We start from the raw sequence: 12997 nt of genomic DNA, 5'->3' as shown, positions 1-12997 counted from the left end.
AGGAGATTAAAAATGCAGGTAAACAAAAATAGCGGAATTGGGAATTTTATGTAATGGTTCTTAGTCATCTCCCAGAGTTCTTTCGCTAGGTGTAGCTGGTTCAATTCATTCCTACTCCATTGGAACTGGTTTAGTTCATCTCATTGCTAAAGATGGCCACGTCCATCAGAATTGATCCTCATTTAGTATTGTTGTTAAAATGTATAATGATCTCCTGGTTCTGCTCATTTCACTTAGCATCAGTTCATGTAAGTCTTTCCAGATCTCTCTTTATAATCATCCTGCTGGTCATTTCTTACAGAACAATAATATTCCATAACATTCATATACCATAACTTATTCAGCCATTCTCCAGTTGATGGCCATCCATTCAATTTCCATTTTCTGCCACTACAAAAGGGGCTGCCACAAATTCTGTTTTTTAAAGAGTTGTTTTCTTTTTCTTTCTTTTTTTTTTTTTTCATTTTGTCAGATCTATTTTGTAAAGAGTTAGATGTTTTTGTTTTGGTTTTTAAATTTCACTAAATCTATTTTGTAAGGAGTTTTCTTCAGATAATTTCTGTGTTTCCTTTTCCAAACCCTCTTGCAAAGTTCTCATTTCCTTTTCCCATTTATCTTCTAACTCTCTTTAAAGATACTTTTTGAATTTTTTTCAAGAGAGCTTTTTGAGTAGGGAATCAATTCATATCTTACTTTGGGGCTTCATCTGGAGATGATCTGCTTTTATTGTCTCAGGTTTTGAAATCTGTTCTTCTCTTTCTCCATAAAAATTATCTCTGGTCAGAATTATTTTTGGTTTTTTGCTCATTTGTTTTAATGTTGAGGTCTGCTTTTTAGGGCAAAGGGGAGATTGTCCAAGCTTCCTCTACAGGTGACGTGGCTGTTCTTGGTGAACACTGACTAACTTCCAGTGGTGGGTAGGCATGGCCAGGTCCTGATATTTTGGGATTTAGGGACTCACAATTTGCCTTTTGCATTTGTGTTGGATGTCTTACAACTAATCTGCTGATATAATGGCTTGCAACAAGAATAGAGTAGCCAACACTGTTGTAGATTCCTCCTGGAAGACTCCCTAGTAATGGATGCTCCACCACCATGAGTATCTGCACTGCCTATGTTGGGGTGCTTGCACTCAGAATGTCCAGTTGAAACAGATCATTTCTAAAGATCTTTCAAGTTATATTCTGCAGGAAATTTGTTACAATCCAAATATTTGTGGGGTCTGTCATTCTAAAATCAGTTCAGAGACTTAGTTTGCTGTTAATTTGAGGGACATAAGGGAGAGCTCAGGAAAAGACTTGTCCCCTCTCCACTATCTTGGCTTGATACCAAGTCTATCTTTATAGAATAATCCAGACAATCAAATCTGGGGAGGGGGGAGGCTGTGTAGGGTAGAGACAGAGATTGAGGGATCTTAATCAATTTACCAGTCTATAAGTCATTGGATGAAATAGAGTGAATTTGCAGAAGTTTATTCATTCAGAATACTTGAAGGCTTTACTTAAGATCTACAAGGCAGTTCAAATTTAAGCATTTAAATTTCTGCCATCCATGAAAAGAGAATCATGGAAGAAACAAAAAGCATTCTAGCCAAATCCCTGTAAAGGAATGTCTTAGGAAGGAGTGTAGTAGGAAGATTAAGCACAGTTTTTTTTTTTTTTTTCCCTGCCCCTCTCCCTATTGACAAGAAAAAAAACTTATTAACCTGAAGTCCAGGATTTTTTTCCATCTGCTTCTTAATAAAATCTTTAGAAAACATTGTCTGTAGGCATTGTCTAAAAGAGAAATAAAGGACAAACCTTATAACTCCAGAGAAAGGCTGCTTCAAGATTCCACAAAGAAACTTTTTAATCATACTTAAAAGTAACTTCATAAGAACTCACAAAGAGTAGAAAAGTTTTTTTTTCCAACAAAATGGATGAGTTATTATTTTTGATACACATATTCTCTAACCTCGAACCAACATTTTTCTAGCTTCAATATATACTTGTGGAAGAATGTATCACAGACTTTGTGGGATGGGACATATTTTTCATGAAACATTCTGTCTCTATACTAATATACCACACACTATACAATCTAATAAAGTCTCACTGACATTGATATCAATTGATAATATGGATGATGGGTAAGAGAATGTGTGTATGTATGCATGCATTGAAAGCATTCAGAAATTTATTTCTAGCTGTGCAGCAATATCACACCTGATAACCTTCTTTTTTCCTTTCCTTTTCTTTTTTAATATTTTTTTTAAAAAATGTAATAGGTTTATTTATTTTTAATATACATTGTTTTATAAAAAACATGTTGAGATAGAAAAATCAGAACAAAAGGGGAAAAATAAAACTATAGGAGAGAGTTTAAAAAGCAGAAAAAAGTGAACATAGCATGTGTTGATTTACATTAAGTCTCAGATCTTTTTCTGGATGCAGATGACATTTTCTGTTTAAAATCTATTGAGATTGCTTCAGATCACTAAACCACTGAGAAGAACCAAGCCTTTCATAGTTGATCATCTTGCTGTTATTGTGTACATTGTTTTCCTGATTCTGCTTGTTTCACATAGTATCTGTTCATGTAAATCTTTCCAGACCTTTCAATATTCAGCTTGTTCATCATTTTTTATAGAACAATAATATCCCATTACTATTATGTACCACAACTTGTTCAGCCATTTCCTAAGTAATGTTCATCTACTCATTTTCCATTTCTTTGCTACTACCAAAAAAAAAGAAAAAGCTGCTACAATCATATTTGCACACGTGGGTCTTTTTTCCTACTTTGTAATTTTTTTGGGATACAGATGCAGTAATGGCACTTCTGAGTCAAAGGATATACAGAGTTTTATAGTTCTTTGGGCATAGTTCCAGATTATTCTCCAGAATGGTTGGATTATTTCACAACTCCACTAGCAATGTATTAGTATCCCAGTTTTCCCATATCCCCTCTAATATATATCATCTTTTCATGTCATCTTACCAATCTGAAAGGTGTGAAGTCATACTTCAGAGTTGTTTATATCTTTTGACCATTGATCAACTAGGAAATGACTTGTTTTCTTATATGCTTGACATTGTTTTTATATATTTTAGAAATGAAACCTTTATCAGAAGTACTATTTGTAAGGACATATTTCTAGCTTTGTACTTTCCTTTTAATCTTGTTTCTGTTAGTTTTGTTTGGACAAAACATTTTTAATTTAATATAATCAAAGTTGTCCATTTTGTCTTTTAAAATGTTCTCTAGTTCTACTTAGGTCATAAATTACTCCCTTCTCCAAAGATCTGATTATCCCTTGCTCTTCTTATGTGTTTATGATGTCATCCTTTATGCCCAAATAATGTATCCATTTTTATCTTATTTTTGGCGTGTGAGATGTAGGATTATGACACATTTCTGACATTATTTTCCAGTTTTCCCAACAATTTTTGTCAAATAATGAGGTCTTATTCCAGTAGCTGGATTTTGGGAATTTATCAAATACTAGATTGTTATAGGCTTTGATTATTGTGTTTTGTGTATCTAATGTATTCCACTGATCTATGATTCTAGTTCTTAGCCAATACCAAATGGTTTCGATGACTGGTGCTTTATAATATAGTTTTAGCTTTTATATTGCTAAGCCATTCTCTTTTGTATTTTTTTTTTCATTAATCCCCTTGATATTCTTGACCATTTGTTTTGTTATTATTTTTTCTAGTCCTAAAAAATAATGTTTTGGCAGCTTGATTGGTATAGCACTGAACAAGTAGACCAACTTAGGCAGAATTGTCATTTTTATTATATTAGCTCACCCTAGCCGTGAACAATTGATTTTTTTTTTCAGTTGTTTAGATCTGATATTATCTTTGTGAGAAGTGTTTTATAATTGTGGTCATATAGTTCTGTGTTGTCTTGGCAAGTAGATTCCCAAGTATTTTATTTTGTCTACAATAATCTTACATGGAATTTTTCTTTATATCTCTTGTTGCTGAGCTTTGTTAGTGACATATAGAAATGCCGATGATTTGTATGAGTTTGTTTTATATACTGCAACTTTTGCTAAAGCTGTGAATTTTTTCCAGTAGATTTTTGGATTTATTTCTAGGATTCTGTAAGTATATCATCATATCATCTTCAAAGAGTAATAGTTTTGTTTCCTTGTTGCCTATTTTAATTTTTTTTCTTATTGCTAAAGACAACATTTCTAGTACAAAATTTTAGTGATGATAATGGGCATCCTTATTTCACCCCAATCTTATTGGAAATGTGTCCATCTCCCCTCCATTACAAATAATACTTGCTGTAGGTATTAGATAGATATTGTTTATTATTTTAAAGAAAGCTCCCTTTTGCCCTATGTTCTCTAGTGTTTTTAATAGGAATAGGTGCTATATTTCGTCAAAAAGGTTTTTCTGCATCTCTTGGGATTATCATATTATATCTGCTGGTTTTGTTATTGGCATGGTTGATTATGATTATAGTTTTCCTGATATTGAACCATTCATTCATGATATAAATCCTACTTGGTCATAGTGTATTAGCTTGCTGATAAGCTGCTGTAATCTCTTTGCTAATATTTTATTTAAGATGTTTGCATCCATATTCATTAGGGAGATTGGTCTGTAATTTTCTTTCTCTGTTTTGACCCTTCCTATTTTAGGTATCTTTATTTTCCTTTTTTCCCTTCCTTTCTTTCTTCTTTCCTTCTTTTCTTCCTTCCTTCCTTCTTCCCTTCCTTCCTTCCTTCTTTCCTTCCTTCTACTCCTCTCTCACTTTAATTTACTCTCTCTCATTCCCATTTCTATCTCTCATTCTCTCTCTCTCTCTCTCTCTCTCTCTCTCTCTCTCTCTCTCTCTCTCTTTTCTCTTTCTCCAGAGTTAACCCTAAATAAGACTGCAGATTTATTAATATTTTTCTGCTTTGATCAAAATGGCAATCTGAGTTAATGAGATAATATAATTATTTCTAGTGTCTGTTGCTTCTTGTTCTAAATTTTTTAAAATTTTATTTAAAGAAACAGAATATATATAAAACTAGAAGAAATTATGTTCATGAGTGTCCATCTTTTCTTTACTCCATCTTTTCTTTACTACCTTATAAATTTTTCTTTTGTTCTCTGCTGCATACCTTTTTCATTTTATTATTTTTTTCACACTTTCAACCCTCCCCAATCCCCCCCAACCCCAAGCAGGCAATAGTTTAGAAAGGATTTATTTGTATATACATACATAGCTATATACAAAAATATACACACACACACACACAAACATATCATTTCTGTCCCTACTGACCTTTTGCTTTAATTCTGCTCTGCTCCTAATTTGCCTTGCTATTACTTAACCTTTACTGCACTTATGAATTCCTCCCTTGTCTTTTTCCCTCACATTTTGCTTCCCTTTCCACCCATCCATCCTCTATTTCTTTACAGATTTTGGAGTATGTTATGCCCTCCATAGTATATATGCAGTATTGTCTATTTAAGCTATCCCTGATTAAATAGGTTTCCAGAAAACAAACAAACAAACAAACAAAACAACAACAACAAAAAAAAAAAAAACACACACACACACACACACACACACTGATCACCCCCTCAAAGAGATCCTTTGTGGAAAATATCTAATAACATTATTGCCAAATTTCAAACACTCAGATTAAAGAGAAAAATTTCCCCCAAACAAGAAAAAAAACAATTTAAATTTGCTGGAATTACAATTAGAATTGCACAGGACTTATCAGAAGGCACAATAAAAGACTGGAATTAAAATCCTGAAAACATATTTCCTACAATCAAAAGAACTACCTACAATCAAAAAAGTGGAGTCAAAAATATCATATCCAGCAATATTATCTATAATGTTGAATGAGAAAAAAATGGACATTCAATAAACTTGTAGATTTTCAGGACTTTCTGTTGGATATGGTGCCCAACATGGGGCAAGAATTACAAGAAGAACCAGAGCTGTTCATGAGAAGGATCTTCCAGAATTAAGGAAGAAGAGCCCCAGTAAGACTGTTTTAGTTGGGGTAATTAAGTGGACCAATACATCAAAGGGCTGAGTCAGGAGACTGTTGAGAAACTTAAATTCCTGTTCTGCCTACAGCCCTCTTCTCCACTTAAAAGTTTATCTCAATCAACACCTACTACAACCATCCAGAAGTGATAGTGCTACTTGCATTCCTCAGTGTGTGGACCATCCTGTGGGGAAAAAATAACAGCAAAAACAAAACAAAACAAAATAAAACAAACAAAACAAAACAAAACAAACAAACAAACAACAAAAAAAAAAACAAAACAAAACAGGCAATTGTTAAGGGACAGGTCAATTCTCTGAGAGCCTCCACAGCTGTGGATCACAACATGTGAAGGAGTTGCAGGGCAGCCTTTGCTGACACAGGTATTGTGGATTGGGAATTAAATAAACTGGAAGCAGAGGGAAGAAGAGAGAGGTCAGACAAAGCAACAGCCTCTCAGTCAGGTGTCAGTCTCCTTGTATCATCTCTCACAAGAGGAGATCCATTCTAGTTTGGATCTCCAGCAGCCACTGCCAAATGGCTCCCATGTATTCAAATAACTCTCCTGTTTTATTCCAACAACTTTCTCTCAACCAAACACAAGCTCAGTAGAAAATTTAACAGATAAGAGTCAATATCAAACAGCTGTTTCAAGAAACTCAACATGGATAAATTGTTTATTTTTTTAACATGGGAAATGTATAGGACATGTTTAAAATTGATGGTTTATTTTTAAAAAAATAAGAATTATTAAATTAAGCATCTGTAATCTTACGGTAAGTGGTGGTGTCTCTGGCTTCATTTCAGCTCTCTTCTCTGACCAGGAACCCTAATTCAAGAGCTTGCCCCTCCAGCAAGTGCTTGCAAGCAGCAACCTATCTGTCCCACTTACTCTGCACTCACCAGGTGCTGTTTTCTTCTTGCTCAGGACTGTGTTTCTGCAGCGCAGCTGGGTACAGGGTTCCTAAACAGTCAAGGTTCTTTCCATCTTTTTGGACTCAGATCCTGACTTCACAAACAGTTCAGAAGGTGAAAGCTTCTGTGGTTCCTGATGAGGTTCCAGTCACATCACACAGGTTAATCCTGGCCCTGGTCTTTCTTTGGATATTCTCTTGTTTTTCTTCAGATCTTCTCAAGCTGAATTAGGAGAACTCCAGTATTAATCCAAGTCTTCTTGATTTTTCACCAGTATATGTTCATTGACAGTGAAAATTTCATTTGTTATAGGAAATCCAGAGAGCTTGAAATTTACCAATCTACTCTGTCATCTTGCCAGAATCGCCCCCTTCTTTTTTTATTGAAAATAAGAATAAAAGAGAAAAGGAAGTTTCAAGAAATTACATGAAAAGTTAAAATATAGTAAATACAATAAAATATATTTAACAACATATTATTTGTAATTTTAGGGAATATTTCAAGAAAGAAGATGAGGTGTCATATTTGGAAACTTCAGGTAGATTATTTTGATGGGAATATAGATGCTCTGAGAAGGAGTAATATGGAATCAGCCATAAAAAATAGTTTATAATCAGATACCAAAAATTTTTTGTCTTATCACACCAATTTCTAATTTATTTTACCTACTATCATAAGATTAATCTTCATAAAATGTCACTTAATTCATCTCATGTTCTTGTTCATTACTCTAACAATAACTCCTCATAATCTTTGATTATAAGAATTTTTTTGTAATTTTGATAATACGTGAGCCATATTTTTTTGATCCTCCATTTTCAAAACTTCACTCCCTGTTTTTAATTTAGCCTAATTTTATCTCCTATTACTGAAGTTTAGCACTCATTCTTAGGGAAGACACAGAAAATATGCACATAAACATATACAGAATAAATATAATGAATATAAGTACAAATTAATTAAATTAAAGGTAATTAGGGAGAAAGAAAACCAGAAATTAAAGAGAGAATGATAAAGACTTTATATAAAAGATTATGCTGTAGCTACATATTGAGAGGGATTCTATGAGGCTGAGTTCAAGACAAAGTACATTTCATAAGGGGGTGGGGGAAGCTATTACAAAAAGTCATGGATATAAAAAAGAATAATGCAAACAAAGAACAGAAATTTTTTGACTGGATCTTAAAGTGTAGGGAAATGTAGTGTTCTTTGTTAATTTTCTGGAGGTCTTGGAGCAGCCTTTTTTCAGTTGAATAATCGCCACAAGAATCGCCAGATGTTAAAGTCTAAATCCTTTATTATCTCCTTCACAATCTAGTTTCCTTGCTTAGGGCCCCCGGCCAGCTTTCTGGAGAGCCTTCCAGACTGGTCTTGTTCTTAGTGAGGGAAGTGCGGAGGACAGGCTAGCCACCACTAGCCTGATAAAGATTGAATGAATCTTTTAGTCTGAGGGTTTGAGCTCCCGCCTCCAGGTCTCTTGTCTTTTTTGGCTCTGACTCTGGCTAAGTTTGTCCAAGCTTATATGCTCTCTTATAATTACATTATCATAGGTGTGAATCTTGTAGAACTATATTAAGTACTAAGTACATGTACTGAACTAAAGAACTATTAAGCACCACACTAAACTAGATAACCATTGTCTTTATCAATTCCACTGACTTAACATTTTGTAAGAATCCTTGTTTCAAGTTCACACTTCTGGCCCATAACAGGGAAAAACTAATTTCCAGTGACAATAGTGGTCAATGGAAAGGGAAGTTGTCAGCTTTTTAAGAGTTTGAAAATTAAAACAATTCACTTTTGGTTTTACTAATAGTCACTGGAATTAATTGAGTAGGGGAATAAAATGACTAAATGTAAGTTTAAGGAAAATTTGGTTGCAGTTTGAAAGATAGACTTGAGTCAGGAGGGACTTGAGATAGGTGTGTTAGTTATGATTAAATACCAGGTTCTGGGAGAGCAGTTCAGAATGTGAAAAAGTCACATAGATGTGTTATCACAGTGACAGACCCTATATTATGAAAAAGTACACAAGTTGATCAAAATAGTTAAGCAGGGCACTGTGAGTGAAGGGACCTATTTAAAGGTCAGAGGGGAGAGGGAGATGGAAAGCCAGGGGTCTAGAGAATTAGGGATGATACAAATGGATAAAAAACTTACATGCATATTATGTCTGTGTCGGCAACTGCATGATGAGTCAGAAAGAAATAGGGTATGCTAACATAGCACAGTGAGGTTGCATTGGTCCCAAAGGTTGTTTGCAGAGCAAAATATATGTCTTGTGCACCAGCTCAGGAGAGAACAGTCTGTTACCTGATTTGGCAAGGTAATGCTATACCATTTGATAAGTCAGTTCCAGAAATCTGGCCTCTCTTTCTGTATGATAAGGTTGACAATGGTTAGGATTTGCATGATTTCTGATGGACTCGATTAGAGTTCACAGCATTTTTGACAATGGCTGCACCACATCAATTAGGGAATATTAAAATTTGTGTGTGTGTGTGTGTGTGTGTGTTCTGTCTATATAACTAGAGATAAAGGTTTTAATGTTAAATATACTGTGAAAGTAAAAACAGCAAGATTGATCAACTATGTGTATATGCATATGTAATATTTATATATGTTCTACAAAGATATAACATGCCTAAATTAATGGAAGCCAATAAGACAGTATAGCTATTGTAAGGTAGGATCATAAAAATGATGTCAAGAGATTGAGGACAATGGACAGATGTTGGAGAACCAAGAGATATTGGTGCAATGAGAACCCAGAGAACTACCTTATGAATAGCCATACAGAGTGGCTAATGATATCTAATGAGTTAAAGCCACTTTATCTTAGAACAGTCAATTCTACCTTTGGAGACCAAAAATTATCAGGAAAGTTTTCCTCTCATTGGATCTAAATATCTTCTCTCTGGAGTCAAACTGAAGAAATCTAATACATTTTCCACCTCACAGCCTTTCAAATACTTGAAAACACTGTGTGTGTGATAGGTATATATATATATATATATATATATATATGCATATATTTACATATATGTGTATATAATATATATGTACACGATATATAAGAATATTATATGAGTTTTGATATTACAGCAATTGTAGAGATGTATAGATTATATATATATAGATATATATTTGTATATGTGTACATGTGTGTATGTGCAACATATAATATATGTACATTAATATGCAATTATTTATATTTTATGTATGTACACACATTTAGGTACACATACACATACATACATACATATATGTGTGTGTGTGTATGTGTGTGTGTGTATATACATGATGCTTATATATACATATAGATATCCCTTGAATCTTCTCTTCTCTATACAAGCCAATTCCTTTAATCGCTCTTCATATGACTTGAACTTAAAGACTTTAAAGCTCATCCTCATCAGAGTACTTTCGGCCTTATTAAAATCCTTCCCCTTTTTTAAATAAACATTTTAAATGCTATGGATTCATTTTCAATGACTTTTTTTATAAAAGCCACAGCTCCTGGACTAGCATAAATTAATTGACAACAATTTTTGAGAAAAGTTAGGGAGAAGACTGTAGGTCTCTTGTCAATTTGCCATGGTAGGGAAGATTTTAGTAGATTGGGGCATTAATCAGAACTTTCTAATTTCCTACCATAAGAAAGAGAAATGTAACATAACAGTTGATTAATCTTCTAAAGATTACTTCAAACAAATAAGCAAGTTGTTTCTACGGCTATTAATTGTGTTGGATTAAAGGGTTTCTGACCACTGAGAGGTGAAATTGTATTTTGAATTCTTGAGGGTGCTTGAAATTCCAAGACTTTTTTTTTTTTTTCTGAGTGTATTTATTTTTAAAGCTTTATTTTCAAAATATATGCATGGTTTTCAACACTTATCCTTGCAAAACTTAATTTTCTATTTCTGTTCTCATGCTGTTACCCTGAGCCCCTCCCCTATATGGCCAGTAATCCAATATATGTTACACATGTGCAATTCTTCTATACACGTTTTCACAATTATTATGTTGCATAAGAAAAATCAGATCAAAAAATGAGAAATAAAAAAATGCAGGCAAATAATAATAAAAAACTGAAAAACTATGTTGTGATCCATACTCAGTCCCCACAGTCCTCTCTCTGGGAGCAGATGGCTCTCTCCATCACAAGACCACTGGAAGTATCCCGAATCACCTCGCAGTTGAAAAGAGCCACATCCATTAGAATTGATCATTGTATAATCTTGTTGTTGCTGTGTTCTCCTGGTTCTACTCACTTAACATCATTTTATGTAACTTTCTCCAGGCCTTTCTGAAATCATCCTATTGATCATTTCTTATAGAATAATAATATTTCATAACATTCCTATCCCAGAATTTATTCAACCATTCTCCAACTGATGGGCAACCACTCACTTTCCAGTTTTTTGCCACTACAAAAAGAGCTGCTGCAAAAATTTTGGCACATGTGAGTCCTTTTCTCTTTTTTATGATATTTTTGTGATATAAGCACAATAGAGACATAGTTGGATCAAAGAATTTGTACACTTTGATGGCCCTTTGGGCATTTGTTCTTCAGAATGGTCGGATCAGTTCAAAAGTCCACCAACAATATATTTGTGTCCCAGTTTTCCCACATTCTTTCCAAAACTCATCATTATTATTTCCTGTCATTTTAGCCAATCTGAGAAATGTGTAGTGGTACTTCAGATTTGTAAGATTTCCCATTTTACTTCAGTGAGGCACATTCAATGGCATTTGCATATGGTAACAGCTTTAATCCAGAGACAAAGCATGAAAACTATGATTTGGATTTGGTAATTGAAACATCCACAGGGGGAAAAAATGTGAATTTGTGAGTTATTCTTTAGTTCAAGCATATTAGTGTAATAGATAAAGCAAATTCAAGAAGACCTGAGTTCAAATCCTGCCTTATACAGGATTATGTTTAGTTAGATCTATGACTATAAGAAGTTAAATAACACTATGTGGCTAAGTTTCTTCATTTATAAAATGAACTAGAGAAAAAATGAAAAAATAAACCCTCCAATATCTTTTTAAAACATTATTTTAAAATGTTATCTTAACCTTAAGTGCAAAATAAGAAATGAAAAAAAATACCAAGTACACTACAAAACATAAAGGGATTGAATATAAATAAATTTTCATTTTGGGAAAAAAGACTATATAATAAATACTACACATTTTTTTTTTTTCAAAACAGTCCAACTTTTTTTTGTTGTTCCTTGTAGATTTTCTTTTTTTCTGCCATTCATTTTTACTTTATTTATTTTTTTATTTTACTTTATTTTTCTTTCCTTCCCTCCCAAAGAAAGCTACAATAAGAACACAGATACACACACAGACACACACAGATACAAAAGAAAAAAAAAAAAACAAAAAACAGAGGATAGCTAGATAGCTAGATAGCTAAACTATATCTGTCCATACATATATATGCATATATCTCCACAAACCCACACACTATCTATGTATCTAGATACACACTCACAGTCTATCTATCTATAGTACAGTGTGTAGGGAAATATATAGACCGTGTGTGTGTGTGTGTGTGTGTGTGTGTGTGCACGCACTTGGATATGTGTGTATATATGCACATGCATGGGATTGTATCCATGTATCTGTATCCATATCTATATCCATAGCCATACATAGCATTCCAAAACTTACAGTACTTCAGCATAATAGTTTCTAGTACTTGTTTTCTTATTATAGTTCCTTAATATTTAAACTGTTTTTCTTTTTCTTGCTGCTTCCAATATTTTCTTCTTAATGTGGGAGTTTTGAAACTTGACTGTGATATCCCTGTAAGTTTTCTTTCTGAAATCTTTATTTTTTTTTATATGTATACTAACTTTTTAATACACATTTTTGTATGGATCATGTTGGAAGAGGAAAATCAAAACAAAAGAGAAAAAATACGATAGAGGAATAAAGCAGAAAAGAGAAGTGATCATACCATGTCTTAGTTTACAATTTTATGGAATAGAGAGAGTTAAGGTGAAGAACTTACAGGAATGTATGAATTCTTTTTCTGTATTTTATTTTCATTATTTCTGTGTTTCT

This window comes from Antechinus flavipes, chromosome 4 (genome assembly GCF_016432865.1).
Source record: "Antechinus flavipes isolate AdamAnt ecotype Samford, QLD, Australia chromosome 4, AdamAnt_v2, whole genome shotgun sequence".
Lineage (NCBI taxonomy): Eukaryota > Metazoa > Chordata > Mammalia > Dasyuromorphia > Dasyuridae > Antechinus > Antechinus flavipes.
The sequence above is the reverse complement of the archived record's forward strand: the minus strand, read 5'-3'. Positions refer to the sequence as shown.